Source organism: Trachypithecus francoisi, unplaced genomic scaffold, assembly GCF_009764315.1.
Source record: "Trachypithecus francoisi isolate TF-2019V2 unplaced genomic scaffold, Tfra_2.0 Lachesis_group0, whole genome shotgun sequence".
Taxonomy (NCBI): Eukaryota; Metazoa; Chordata; class Mammalia; order Primates; family Cercopithecidae; genus Trachypithecus; species Trachypithecus francoisi.
Genome location: NW_022681453.1, coordinates 129,666,515 through 129,681,155, shown reverse-complemented (window position 1 = coordinate 129,681,155; position 14,641 = coordinate 129,666,515).

Below are 14,641 nucleotides of genomic sequence, written 5' to 3'. Positions count from 1 at the left end.
TAGGGCAGCCAGGGTACTTTTCATCTTCACCTGAACGCAGCCCTCACCCAATTTAATGCATCATTTAGTTCAGCATTAGTGAAAAAATCCTCCCCAGGCCTGCTCACAATGACCCTAGGGCTCCATAGAAACAGACTGAGAAGGAGGGTTACCAGTTTTCGCTTCCTTGGTTAGATGTAGTAAAGGTAAACTGCAAACGTGGACATGGAGCCAAATGAGGAGGTTGAGGAGTGCAAGCTTTAAATGACAGAATAGTGCTTTCTTTAAAGCTTCTGGGTCCTACCACCCAGCAGATAGGAGGAGAGCCTTGGATATAGTGACAGGTATGTAGGAAGGAAAGAAGGAAGGGAGGAAGAAGGAAGGAAAGAAAAATTGCTGAGAACCCACTATGCGAAGTCTTTTGGCATTCTATCAGCTTCACAATACCATTTATGTTTTTATTATTCAATTGTAATTTTACAGACTAGCAAACAAATACTCCAAAGAGTTGGGTAATTTCTCCAAAAATGCAGACTAGCAAGGACAGGAACAGGAATTGAACCTAGATTATCTGTCTCAGTCTTTCCCTTTGCCCCTTTCAGGTGGCTTTGTTGTTCAGTGTTGACTCCAGGATTTCTACTTTAAACTAGGCCATAGTTCAATCTGTGGGAGACTTCAGCATCCCCCCAACTGGGAGCTTAAGGCCAGACCAGTAACAAGAGCTTATCTTCAGGGATGTTCAGGGGAGATGCCCCTCATACCCACTGGGAGCAAAAGGACAGGTACAGTATGGCTGTCTGTGGGTGGGGCTGCGGCACTAACATGTCCTTATTATGGGGATACCTGCCAGCCATAATATTGGGCCTACAGTTCAAAGTGAGTCAAAAGCCCATTGCTAATTTCTTTATACTTTCTAAATCTGAAAAAAAAAATCATTAAATGGCAAGACTCTTGTTGCTTTCTGCTAAGCTGTACATTGTGTCCCTGTCTTCAACAAACGTGTGCTTTGGGATTATTATAATTTTGAAATGTAGTTTGATGATTCTTTAGGTTGGTCAGCAAGATAAAGCAAGATAAGCTTTATCTTGCTTAGAGTAACTTGCTATGGAACTTCGTGCAGTCATTTGATGGGTTTACCGTGATTTGAAAGCAGAGTTGTGTCCTTTTCAACTGATCATCCTCCTTAATATCTGAGTAATTCACTACAAGAAGATGCAGTTTAATGCTCTCTGCCAATATTGTGTATAATATATGTGTGCGAGGATATCTCTTGCCTCTTGTTATACCGTTTTGAACCCAATGTTTGGAAGTTCTTTTGTGATTTGTCATTTAAGCAAAATATAGACAGACTAGCCTGTCTTCTAAGAAGAGAGGATAGTTTCAAAGTGTGTAAAAGACACTTGCAGATAAATTAGAAGTAATTGGGTTTGCTGTGCTGATATTTTAGTATGGTAAATAAAACTCTTTCTTATGAAAACTTCTATGATAATTGTTGACATGATAATTTTAAAAAATAATTTAAACTAGTGGTCCAAGAATTTTGAGTTACCTGACTCTGGTCAAATGCCAACTTCAACATTTATTAGTTGTGTATTCTTGGGCAAGTTACATGGTTTGCAAAGTCTTATATTTATCATCTGTAAAATGGGATATTAACACCTAGTTAAGGAGTTTACTCAGGGAGATGAGGGTTAAATGAAATAAACTGACTAGTGTTTGCACTTAGTAAAAGACATTCATTAACATGGAATTGATTATTATTAATCCTAGAGAGCAGTGTGCATTTTTCAGTGTTTTGACTAGCTGGGATTTGGTGATATTATTTTGAATTTAAAACTCTCACAACCACAAAGGGCAGTAATCATAACGTACAAATTTTTTTTTTTAACATGGAGATGTTTGGAAATGGAAATCAGCCAACCTCCTAATCTGATCATTCTAACAGAAATGGGAATCCATGAAGATTGTTTTATTAAATCTTTACGTACAGACAAGCCCCTATCTACAATGCAGATGTTATGATAGATGTCAGTACTGGTATTAAGGTATGCTTCATGTTCTCCTTACTAATACACTGTGATTAATTCAATAAATATACCAAGAATATATAGTAGTGCAAGTTTCTACTTCCTCATCAAAAGAATTACATGTCTTTTATGTTTAAAGAACGCTCCTGCTAAAATTGATGGAAGATATCACATGGCAAATATAATGGTTTTTACCAGAACATGGTAAATGGTTTTTTACTATGGAACATGAAAAATATCTCATAAAGGACATTATTTTTATGTTAAAGGAGGAACTAAATAGCTACACACAAAATAACACCCATCAGAGGTTTGTTACATATGAATTTTATCTATGCCTTTTTTAGGTGTATTTGTGTTTTTAATGGCTACTATGTCTTTAGATAATGAGTTCTCTGAGCAATTACCTAGTGAGTTGGTTAAAACACAGGTTTCATATTTAAATGTGCACTTATTTGGTAAGTAACTAAGACTTCTTGGGTTCACTTGCTTCTTCTGTAATTATGGAGGGGGGTGCCTTCCTGGTGATATCAAGTTTGTAGAGTTTGTCAAGTAAGATTGTGGAAATTAGAGGGTTCTGTGGACAGAGCACTATACAATGTAAGAAATTCACTAACCTTGCCTTCCTCCTGGGTGAAATAAATCTCCTCATTGTAGTGTCCTACTTATTGTGCCTAGGGATACTCATTAGAATTTGGTGAACAAATATATGTCAAAGACTTCATGTTTGAGAATTTCTTTAATGGATATGATGAAAAGTAAAAGAGCTAAAGATGCTACCATTGTCTGCAGATTGACTAGAGATTACCAGTGACTTTTAAAATGCAATTTATGACAAATTTTTTTCATGTATTTGTTTTCTCTAAAACCTTTCTGTTACTGCTTAGATTAAGGAAATATGGAAAATGGGACAATTCACATTGTCCTCAACTGAAATAAGTTACCCGTTTTACATTTATTTCATCTGAACAAAATTATTTATAATTTAATTTCCTTTCACTTTTCAAGAACTTGACTCTTAAGTAAATAAGAAGTGGATCTGCTTGCTTTTTAAGTTTATTTAATAATGTTTTTAAGGATAAATGTCCTTTAAGAATGGAATAGTAAATACAGGTTCCAAAGATCATTTGTATAATGCATGCATATAGTTCCCCAATAGTTTCCTTCCTGATCCTCCAAATCATAAAAAAAACAAATTTTCTGATTTTAAATATTTTTTGTTTCAGGTAGTCTCCATCTTTACAAATAAGATTAGTTGTAAATATGGCCAACTTTTTTTGGTCTTAATATTGTTTGAATATCAATAGATATTTTTTGCCGATAGAAATAAGGATAACAACAACAACAAAAAGAAATAATTTGAGAATGAGGCAGAGAAAAGGGTTCTTTATAAATAGATGCTTTCTGGAGTGGAAATTCATAGTTTCAAAAGGAATTAAGTCACTTAATTAGGTGGGGAATGGCATAGTACAACACAGACCCAGACACTGATTTCCCTTTCTGAGACATCTTTCTCATTCCAGTTTTCTCTTTAATCCTCTGTACTAATGATGAATGACCTCATTATTCATATTACTGGCTTTCCAAAGTGAACTGATATTTGGCATAACCAAAAAGGTACAATATCTAAAAGCACTAGGATATTTTAAAACCAATCTTCTCAAGAAGAGATGATTATGTTTTACAAGAGGAAATATTTCTACCATTAGCCTTATTTCACTAACAAGTTTCTGGCCAAGAAGAAAGCAATAAATACCTACTCATGCTCAACTAATCTCAAATAACTTTTTAACAATCCATTTGTTTTGAAGTGCCAAATGCATATTCAGGATGTCGCCTCCATGCCATTTCTTTATCACTTTTGTTGGATTTACTAGTACAAAAGAAATATGTCTTACAAAATTACTCTTAATCACATGGATTGAGATCAATAGTAAAAGAAAATATTACATGTTGTCAACTGAAACGTTTCATCACATTTAATCTAACAGATCAGATTTGGGAGGCTACAAAATATGAACAGTTCACAGGAGAACAATGAATGGTAATTACTGAAGATGCCTATAAGATACATTTTATCAGTTCATGCCTTTTTGTTTTTCTAAGAGATGTTATGGTCTACCATCTACTCTTTAATATTGTCCATAATATCATGATCAAGAAAAAAAGAGTTGCTTCAAGAAAATTTGAGCTGGAAAGACAAGATGCAAGTAACTTACATTATGATTTTTAAATAATGAGTTCTCTCATTATTATTATTTTTAACAAATAATGCTAGTAAAAGTTCCTACTTGACTAGAGTTTTGACTAGTTGTTACAACCAGGATCTCTCATCAGAACTTTGAGTTTAAAAGAGATTAATTTCAAGCAGATGAGTACTTCCTCCTGGGACAGCCTTCTCCAACCCAATGACCTTAGGGATGAGTATCTAAACATATTTTTCTTACCTAAAAATAAAACCCAAGTTTTTTCCTTCCTTCCTTCCTTCCTTCCTTCCTTCCTTCCTTCCTTCTTCCTTCCTTCCTTCCTTCCTTCCTTCCTTCCTCCTTCCTTCCTTCCTTCCTCCCTTCCTCCCTCCCTCCCTCCCTCTTTCCCTTCCTTTCTTCCTTCCTTCCTTCCTTCCTTTCCTCCCCCATTTTTTGGGGGGTAATTTCTGGCTTTTGCTTTTCATATCCCATTCTGTTCACCTACAAAATGAAAATGGACTCACTGACCTGATGTAATCAAATGTTGTAAGTCAATATAAGTACAGCCAAAACATTGAAGTTAAAAATTAAGTTGGATTAAACTGAATGAGAGTTTGGGTCTAAAGTAGATATGACAGTAGACCTAAAAGGAAATTTATAAACTTTCCTTTTCTTTAATATTGTGATAGGCAGAATAATATTGTGATAGGCAGAATAATGCTCTCCATCCTGCCCCAAATATGTCCGTGTCTTAATCCTTGGAGCCTACGAGTATGTTACATTACATGGCAAAGGGAAATTAAGATTGCAGCTAAAATTAAGGTTGCTAATTTGGTGATTTTATGATAGAGAGATTATACTGGATTATCTGGGCAGACCTGGTACACTTGCGAAAGTCTTTAAAAGTAGAAGAAGACTGAAGAGGGGTCAGAATGATATGATGTAAAAAGAAGTTGATCTTCTCTTGCTGGTTTTGAGGATGGAGTAAGGCATCATAAGCCAAGAAAAGCAGGAAGCCATCAGAAACTGAAAAAGTCAAGAAAACAGATTCTCCCCCTGAGTCTACAGAGAGAATTCACCTCTGGTGACACCTTGATTTTGGCTCAGTGAGACCTGTGCTGAACTTCTAACCTATAGAACTGTGAGATAATAGATTTATGTTTTAAGCCACCAAATTTCTGATAATTTGTTGTAGCAGCAATGGAAAACAAATACAAAATATATTCTCTGTCCTATAGTAATTTCTCTTTATTAACTTTTGGTGAGGAAGAATTTGTAAGGGAATACAGAGTTATCCTAACTTTTGGCTTATGATAATAGAGGAATTGGCTAGAATGAGTCAAAAATTATATTTTCTGTTACCCTTGAAACCAGCACGTTTGCAAAATGAAAGTTTTTATTGTTTTTCTGCAGCATTTTATTTATTATTCTATTTATTTATTTATTTATTTATTATTTTTGAGGCAGGGTCTCACTTTGTCACCCAGGCTGGAGTGCAGTAGTGGCACAATCACGGCTCACTGCAACCTCAACTTCCTGGATTCAAGCCATCTTCCTGCCTCAGCCTCCTGCATAGCTGGGACTACAAGCGTGCACCCCCATGCCTGGCTAATTTTTAAATTTTGTTTTGTGTAGAGATGGCGTTCCACTATGTTGAACTTGAACTCCTGGGCTCAGTGATCCTCCCACCTCAGCCTCCCAAAGTGTTGGGATTACAGGTGTGAGCCATGGCGCTCAGCTCTGCAGCATTTTATACCTTATTTGCAAGAGCTGTGTGGATTTTCATTGGCTTCTTTCTTAGCCTGGGTTACCCTGGAAAGCAGAGATTGAGAAAAGAGCTTGCATTCAGGTAGTTTTTTTGGGGAGTGACCCAAGGAATCAGTAAGTGGAAGCACTTGTCATTCATTGACTCGCATCTCCCATTGAGGGTTGCCTTGGGTGGTGATCTCAGACCCTGCACTTGAGCTGTGTGTGCATCCATGCCCAGTAAACTCCTGTGGGTATCCCACTTCTTCAGTACCAGAAAAATGCCACAGAAGGTCAATGATATGCCTGAAGAAATATGTGGTCAATGTTGGAACTCTTCACCCCTTTTACCATGTAATTATTCACCACAGCCACAACTGCAAATGGCAATAGAAGACTGAGAAGAAGTGAGGCAGAACATAAGAGGCACCTGATTCAATCCATTCTCTGCATATGTTAACACCAATTTGTCACTGAGTCTTCAAAGTATTGGCAGCTGCAATCACTCCAAAAAGAAGCTTAATGCAAAGGATTAGTGTACTAAGCTGCAATCTCCACTGCCACAACTGAATCTGAGGTCATAATTGGTATTCATCATCTAGCTTCTCCAACATCCGTTCTAGATTTCCCTCACCCTTGCCCAAAACTTCAGTTCCTCAGTTGGCATGCCGTCTCCATCCTTGAGGGATCTGAGCTCTTAGCTTCCTTGTCCTTACTGGGCTATGGTTGCTAAAATTGACTATTGACCAGTATCATTTTGCATATAAGTACCCAGAGACCCCCAGTGAATCTCTGTATTCCAGATTTTCTCTGTTCTCATTGTATGGTAAGAAACCCTACTCCTCAAGATAATCACATTTGATTACCTTCTGTAAGTATAGTAATTCTTTTCTTTGCTTGTTAGGTCACCGGCATGAGGAACCCAAAGTAGAGGCGGTAGTCATAGTTTCGGCCTCATTGAGATTCTTATCATTTCCTTTAGTGAAAGTACTCCTCTGAGTATCAGAACCTCTGAATCCTATAAAACCTAAAGGTGCAGGGACAAGAAGCACACATTCTATAAGTAGACCACTGAGAATCCACTGGGAATGATGGTGAGAGGGTCAGACAACTATATAGACCTGTTTATTTCAGTTATTGGGGGCATAGCACGACTATTTGTTTAATTTATATACTTGTTCTTGGTGGACAATGTCCCAGCTTCACAGAGGTCTTTGCCCTGAGTTAGCACCTTAGTTGAACCTTTAATAAGCAATTCCATCATTATAAGTAGGTGATTTTTTTCAGGTGATGCACTATGTGGTAGAAATAATGAATCATTTGGTCATGAATTGATTGTTGCAAACTTTCTCTGTAAAATGGAACCCTTGATTTTTACTGATAATATATGGGAATCCACATAATCAACAAGGTGCATTATATGCCTTTGAATGGTGGTGCTGTCAGACATGGCAGACAGGAATATCAAAGCCATATGGGAGTAAGTATCGACTCCAGTAAGGATGAATCATTGCCCCCTCCAGGGTGGAAGGAATTTGATCTAATCAACCTGCTACTGAATGTTTGGCTGATCTTAGGTTTTGCTGCTCTATCAAAGGATTCATGCCAGGTTGTTAAAAGAGTTTGGCAGGTTGTGTATTCAACGGCAGCCTTAAATAGTGGGAGCCCATACTGTTGGGTTCTCCCATGCACAACCTCTATTCCTGTTACTGTTGGGACTTCATTATTGGACCTAATGGATAAGCACATTGGGCGGTCAAGGACAGTGGCTGTCTGACATCCACAGGATGAGTCATCCTGGTTGTTTGGTGTCTCCTCTGACTTTGATATTCTCTAGTGGGCAGTAGCATGAGATCTGTGCCCACTTCAATGGGTCTGTCACTTGCTTCTCTAGACAACTTTTTCCTCTTTGATCTTCCAAATTGGTTCCTTCCAGGCCCTGACCAACCAATCAAGCTATTTGCCAGTACTCAGGAGTATATCCTTCTTAAGCTACTTCTTCTTGCATAAAAAGTAAATAATCAAATTTATTGCTCTCAGCTCTGTCCACTGGAAGGACTGTCCCTCACAACCGACATTTAGATCCATCCCTAAGTGGGGCCATAGTGCAACAGAAGTCCATTTTCAGTTTATACTGACATAGTGTATACAACCCAGCTGTGAACTGAGACCGAGATTGTTTTTCTCCTCCATCAGCTGGCTGTATAAATACTTCCCATGCCCTCAACAAGATTTTAGGTGTGAGTTGATGTTTAGACATTGATGACATAGAGTTAGGTGGTGTGAGTATCAGAAGTCCTGCTCATGTAGCATTTTTGTATTCTCTGTCTCTGCTTGGTCCTGATTTTTAACCATTTCTATACTATGATGGATTGCTGCTGGATTTGTCTGACATTATGACTTGGTAGATCTAAAATGCCAGTTCATTATGGGCAGCAAAACTTACATAGCCATTTGGCAGGCACTTAGTCTCTATAAAGGCTCAGTAGTGGCCAGGGCTGCTTTGCCAAAAAAGAATGTAGTTTATGCCATAGAAGATGGGGTCTTGCTCCAAAATATAAAGGACCTTTCTGCTCTGGTTTTGTTTTGGCATTTTCCAGAGACCTTACACTTGTGTTTACTATGGATCAATATATTCACCATGGATACAGGTAGTGCCATGGATTCTGTTGATTATATAGTTTGAAGAGTAAGGCAGCTTGCAGTGCTGCCTGGATTTGCTGTTGAGCCTTCTTTTTGCTCTGAACGCCATTGAAACTGTGAGACTTCCAAGTTACCCCAAAAATAAGCAGTAGTACTCCTCAGAGCAGTATATGCTGTCTCCAAAATCCAAAAGAGATGACTAAGCACTCTGTCTTTTTCTTAGTGGTGGGGAATGTGAGATGAATCAACTTATTTTTTATTTCAGAGAGGTTATCTTAGACATGCTCCAAATTCTTGGACTCCTAAATACTTCATCAAATATGACAAAGCAAGTGTGGTAAGATGTTAATTATGAAATCTAGGTGTCAAAAGCAAGACTAAGCAAAAAGAACAAATCTGGAGGCATTACATTACCTGACTTCAAACTATACTATATGGTCATAGTCTCCGAAACAGCATGATCCTGGTATAAAAATAGGCACATAGACCAATGGAACAGAATAGAGAACCCAGAAATAAACCCAAATACTTACAGCCAACTGATCTTCGAAAAAGCGAACAAAAACATTAAGTAGGAAAAGGACACCCTATTCAACCAGTGGTGCTGGGAGCATTGGCAAGCCATATGTAGAAGAATGAAACCAGATCCTCATCTCTCACCTTATGCAAAAATCAACCAAGATGGATCAAAGACTGAAATCTAAGACCTGAAACCATAAAGATTCTAGAAGCTAACATTGGAAAAACCCTTCTAGACACTGGCTTAGGCAAAGATTTTATGACCAAGAACCCAAAAGCAAATGTAACAAAAACAAAGATAAATAGATGGGACTTAATTAAACTAAAAAGCTTTTGCACAGCAAAAGAAATAATCAGCAGAGTTAACCGGCAACCCACAGAGTGGGAGAAAATCTTCACAATCTATACATCTGACAAAGGACTAATATCCAGAATCTACAACAAACTCAAACAAATTAGCAAGAAACAAACAAACAAACAAACAAATAATCCCATCAAAAAGAGGGCTAAGGACATGAATAAACAATTCCCAAAAGAAGATATACAAATGGCCAACAAGCAAATGCAAAAATGCTCAATACCACTAATTATCAGGGAAATGCAAATCAAAACCGCAATGTGATACCACCTCACTCCTTCAAGAATGGCCATTAAAAAAAAAAAAAAATAGATGTAGGCCTGGATATGGTGGAAAGAACACTTTCACACTGTTGGTGGGAATGTAAACTAGTACAATCACTATGGAAAACAGTGTGGAGATCCCCTAAAGAATTAAAAGTAGAACTACCATATGATCCAACAATCCCACTATTGGGTATCTACCTAGAGGAAAAGAAGCCATTATGTGAAAAAGATGCTTGCACATGCTTGTTAACTGCAGCACAATTTGCAATTGCAAAAGTATGTAACCAGCCCAAATGCCTGCCAATCAGCAAGTGGATAAAGGAAATGTGGTATATCTATCTATGTGTGTGTGTGTGTGTGTGTGTATACACACATACCATGTAATACTACTCGGCGATAAAAAGGAATGAAATAATGGCATTTGAATCAACCTGGATGGAATTGGTGACTAGTATTCTAAGTGAAGTAACTCAGGAATGAAAATCCAAACATCATATGTTCTCATTCATATGTGGGAGCTAAGCTATCAGGATGCAAAAGCATAAGAATAATACATTGGACTTTGGGGACTCAGGGGAAAGGGTAGGGGGTGGCTAGGGATAAAAGACTACACACTGGGCACAGTGAACACTGCTCGGGTGATGAGTGCACCAAAATCTCAGAAATCAACACTAGAGAATTTATTCATGTAACCAAACACCACCTGTTCCCCAAAAATCTATTGAAATAAAAATTTAAAAATTTTTAAAATTTAAATATTCTCAATAAAAATCTAGATGGTGAATACTCAGAAGTTCACTGTAAAACCATTTCAACTTTTCTGTATGTTTGAAATGTTTATAATAAAATAACAAGAAAAAACATTTGTTGATATGTCAGACCCCTAAATCTTTATAGGCTTTCTCTTCTACCTGTGCTACGCATGTATCTAATTAGCACTAAATAATATTGCATTGTCTGGATGTACCACAGTTTATCCATTCACCTATTGAAAGGTATCTTTATTGCTTCCAAGTTTTGGCAATTATAAATAAGGCTGCTATAAACATTCATATGCAGGTTTTTGTGTGGGCATGAGTTTTCAGTTCCATTGGATAAATACCAAGAAACATGATTGCTGGATCAAACGGTTGCATCTGGTTTGCTATCTTAGCTAAGGTATGGGTTGAAATTATGGGAGCTTCCACTTGGTGCTTTTTACCATAATAACTCTTACTTAATAGGTCAGGGAACCAATGAAAGGCCTTTTAAAAGGCTAAATATATACACTTAGGAACTGAAAAAATTACCACAGGGTAAATACTCGAGCCCATTGGACTCAGCGTGAGATGGTCTTGAGCCAATTCCTTTAAAAGAGTAAATATACGCTGGGTGTGGTGGCTCACGCTTATAATCCCAGCACTTTGGGAGGGTGAGGCAGATGGATCACCTGAGGATGAGAGTTCGAGACCAGCCTGACCAACATAGAGAAACCCTGTCTCTACTAAAAACACAAATTAGCCAGGCGTGGTGGCACATGCCTGTAATCCCAGCTACTCGGGAGGCTGAGGCAGCAGAATCGCTTGAACCTGGGAGGTGGAGTTTGCGATAAGATGGGATCAAGCCATTGAACTCCAGCCTGGGCAATGGGAGCAAAATTCCATCTCAAAAACAAAACAAAACAAAAAAAAGTAAATATACACTATGGGAAAGAGAATACTGAGAACTTTCAAGTCCAGCTGGATAAAGAAACTAAGCTGTTTCTTGTACCAGGGGATCTAAGATGCCATCATGGCTCTGTGGAATGATTAACTTAACGATTCCAGATGACAATTCAAGCTTCAGTTTTCTCCTTTAACTTGAAAGTATTTACACATATTTCATTGGGTTACAATAAGGATAAATGAGATAATTCTGGCATTTAACGTGTTCTCAGTTCATGCTAGCTACAGTGTTAATGCTAGAGCTAATGTCACTTACTTTAAAAATAGCTTTCTTAGAATTGTCTCCATAAAAAAAAAAATACTAACAAACGACAGAAGGAGGAGACACAGAAGAAAGGGGAGAATGGAAAGCAGGGAAAACGTAAAAAAGGTGTAAAGAAAAAAGACAGAAAGAAAGATATGAAAACCAAAGAAAATGATTTTAAAATTATAGAAAGAAAAGAAAGAAAGGGAGAGACAGAGACTGCAGCTACCAGGGTGCTATGAATAAAGGTATGAAACATGCCAGAGGCCGTGTGAAAGCAAATGTTTTTCTGAATGTGCTATAAGACTGTTCCATATTTCAACAACTCAGCACTGACTTTGGCTCAAGTAAAGCCGAAGGTTCAGGTTTAAAACTATAGTCACGAGAGTGACACCACCAGCATGGCAAACAGAAGCTTCTGACTCGCCCTCCACCCACAGGTGCACCAAATAAACATCTATCCACGGACCAATTCCCCCTAAGAGAAAGTCAGAGACTAGTTGAGAGACTCCCATCCACTGAGCGACTAAGAACACAACATAAAACAGGTAGGAGACGCCCAGGCACACTTGGGCACAGACCTCACTATGCCATAAAATTGGAAAAAGGAGTCTCCAACACCCAGTTTCTCCCCGTGGAGAAGAGTGTCTGGACTCACACAGAGGGCTTTGACCTCATGCTTCCCTGTTGTTTTATACACGGTGGGGATTAGACACACACGTGTCCCCCCAGGCTATAGGAAATAAAGTGGTGGTCTTACATAGATTTTCAGGCACCTCCAGGTATTTCATCTCCCAGGAGCAGTGCACAGAAGAGGCTTTAAAAAACCACAGCCCTCTATTGCCTACTCTCACCGGAAAACACTTTCAGTGGCTGCCAAGCAGACAAGTGGCCTGGCTTCAAGCTAACTTGCATTGTATCGTTAAAGAGACAGCCAATTATTAACTCACCACCAGTCTGGAAGGAGTTTGCACCCATACTAAGCACCTCAACTTTTACCACATCCACCTAAAAGACTGTATGATTAATCTCATGACTCTTGGAGCAGAGGGGACTAGCATGCACACATCTCCCTAGATAGCAAGAGAAAAATAGTGTCTTTAAACATGCATGCAAGCACCATCAGGGACTTCATCCCTCTGGAGTGGTGCAGAGAAGCGGCCTAAAATAGTGCAGCTAACTCCCTGCTTCTCCACCAGAAGGGGTTTAGGACACACACTGAGAGCACCAAATTGTTAAAGCTTCCTCTTGAAGGGCTCCATCCTAAACCTAATAGCTCTGGGAACAGAAGGAAATAAACATATGTCAGTCTTCCCTGATCTCAGAACAAAGAGGTGATTTTAAATGGGCATCCAAATACTTCCAGGGGCTATAACCTCTTGGGGCAGTGCAGGAAAGAAGCAGGCACATGGAGCTCTCCCTTTCTCTTCATAAGGGCCTTACCACACGGACACTCAGTGACTACTTGACAGCTTAGCCTCTAATAAACTTGCATCAGGGAGCCCATGAGGCAAGCAAACAGTACCTCTCCATTAGCTGAAACCAGAGCTTGGCACTTATCTCCCTGGCTTGTCACAGAGATAACTTCAGGCCTATCCAGTCTTTCTGGGAGGAGTTTGGCCAGGCATCATGTGCCACAACTTCCATAGCTCCCACCCAAGGGATTGTTTCCTTAACAACCTTGCTTTGGAAGATCAGAGGACTTTGCTATTTGAAGTAACCCAGGGCCATAGAAAACAAATAGGTGGATGTATGACGGGCCTACTCCCATAAGCTATCTCTCCAGAATCAGAAGGTGCAACCTGAACATGAGTCAAGGCATTTGCCACAGCTCTTCTCCTGGACTAGTCTAGAGAGAGTGCGATATAGACACCTGAACCCAGCCTCACTGTGAGACAAAAAGATTTGGAACTCACACCCAATCCCCCAAGCTTTCCAGCTACATCTAAAGAGTCTGACTTCCCTCAAACTCATCTTGGGACACTGACAAGACATGGTACATCCTAAATTTTAGGGGGCTGTATTAGTCCATTTTCACATTGCTGATAAAGGCATTCCCTGGGCAATATAAAAAAAAAAAAAAAGAGGTTTATTGGGCTTACAGTTCCATGTGACTGGGGAGGTCTCACAATCATGGTGGAAGGTAAAAGGCATATCTCACATGGTGGCAGACAAGAGAAGAGGGCTCATTCAAGGAAACTCTCATTTTTATATAACCATCAGATCTTGTGAGACTTATTCACTATCATGAGAACAGCACAGGAAAGACCTACCCCAATGATTCAATTACCTCCCACAAGATCCTTCCCACAACATGTGGAAATTCAAGATGAGATTTGTGTGGGGACACAGTCAAACCATATCATTCCACCCCGACCCCTCCCAAATCTCATGTCCTCACATTTCACAACCAATCATGCCTTCCTAACAGTCCCCCAAAGTCTTAACTCATTTCAGCATTAACTCAAAAGTCCACAGTCCAAAGACTCATCTGAGACAAGGCAAGTCCCTGCTACCTACGAGCCTGGAAAATCTAAAGCAAGTTAGTTACTTCCTAGATATAATGGGGGTACAGGTATAGGCATTGGGCAAATACAGTCATTCCAAATGGGAGAAACTGACCAAAGTAAAAGGGTTACAGTCTCCATGAAAGTCCAGAATCCAGCAGGGCAGTCAGATCTTAAAGCTCCAAAAATGATATCCTTTCACTGCATGTCTTACATCCAGGCCACACTGATGCAAGAGGTTCCCATGGTCTTGGGCACTCTGCCTCTGTGGCTTTGCATGGTACAGCCTCCCTCCCGATTGCCTTAACAGGCTGGCGTTAAGTGTCTGTGGCTTTTCCAGGTGCACGGTGCAAGCTGTCAGTGGATCTACTATTCTGGGGTCTGGAGGACATGGCCCTCTTCTCACAGCTCCACTAGCTGGTGCCCCAGTAGGGACTCTGTGTAGGCCTTCCCTTCTGCATTG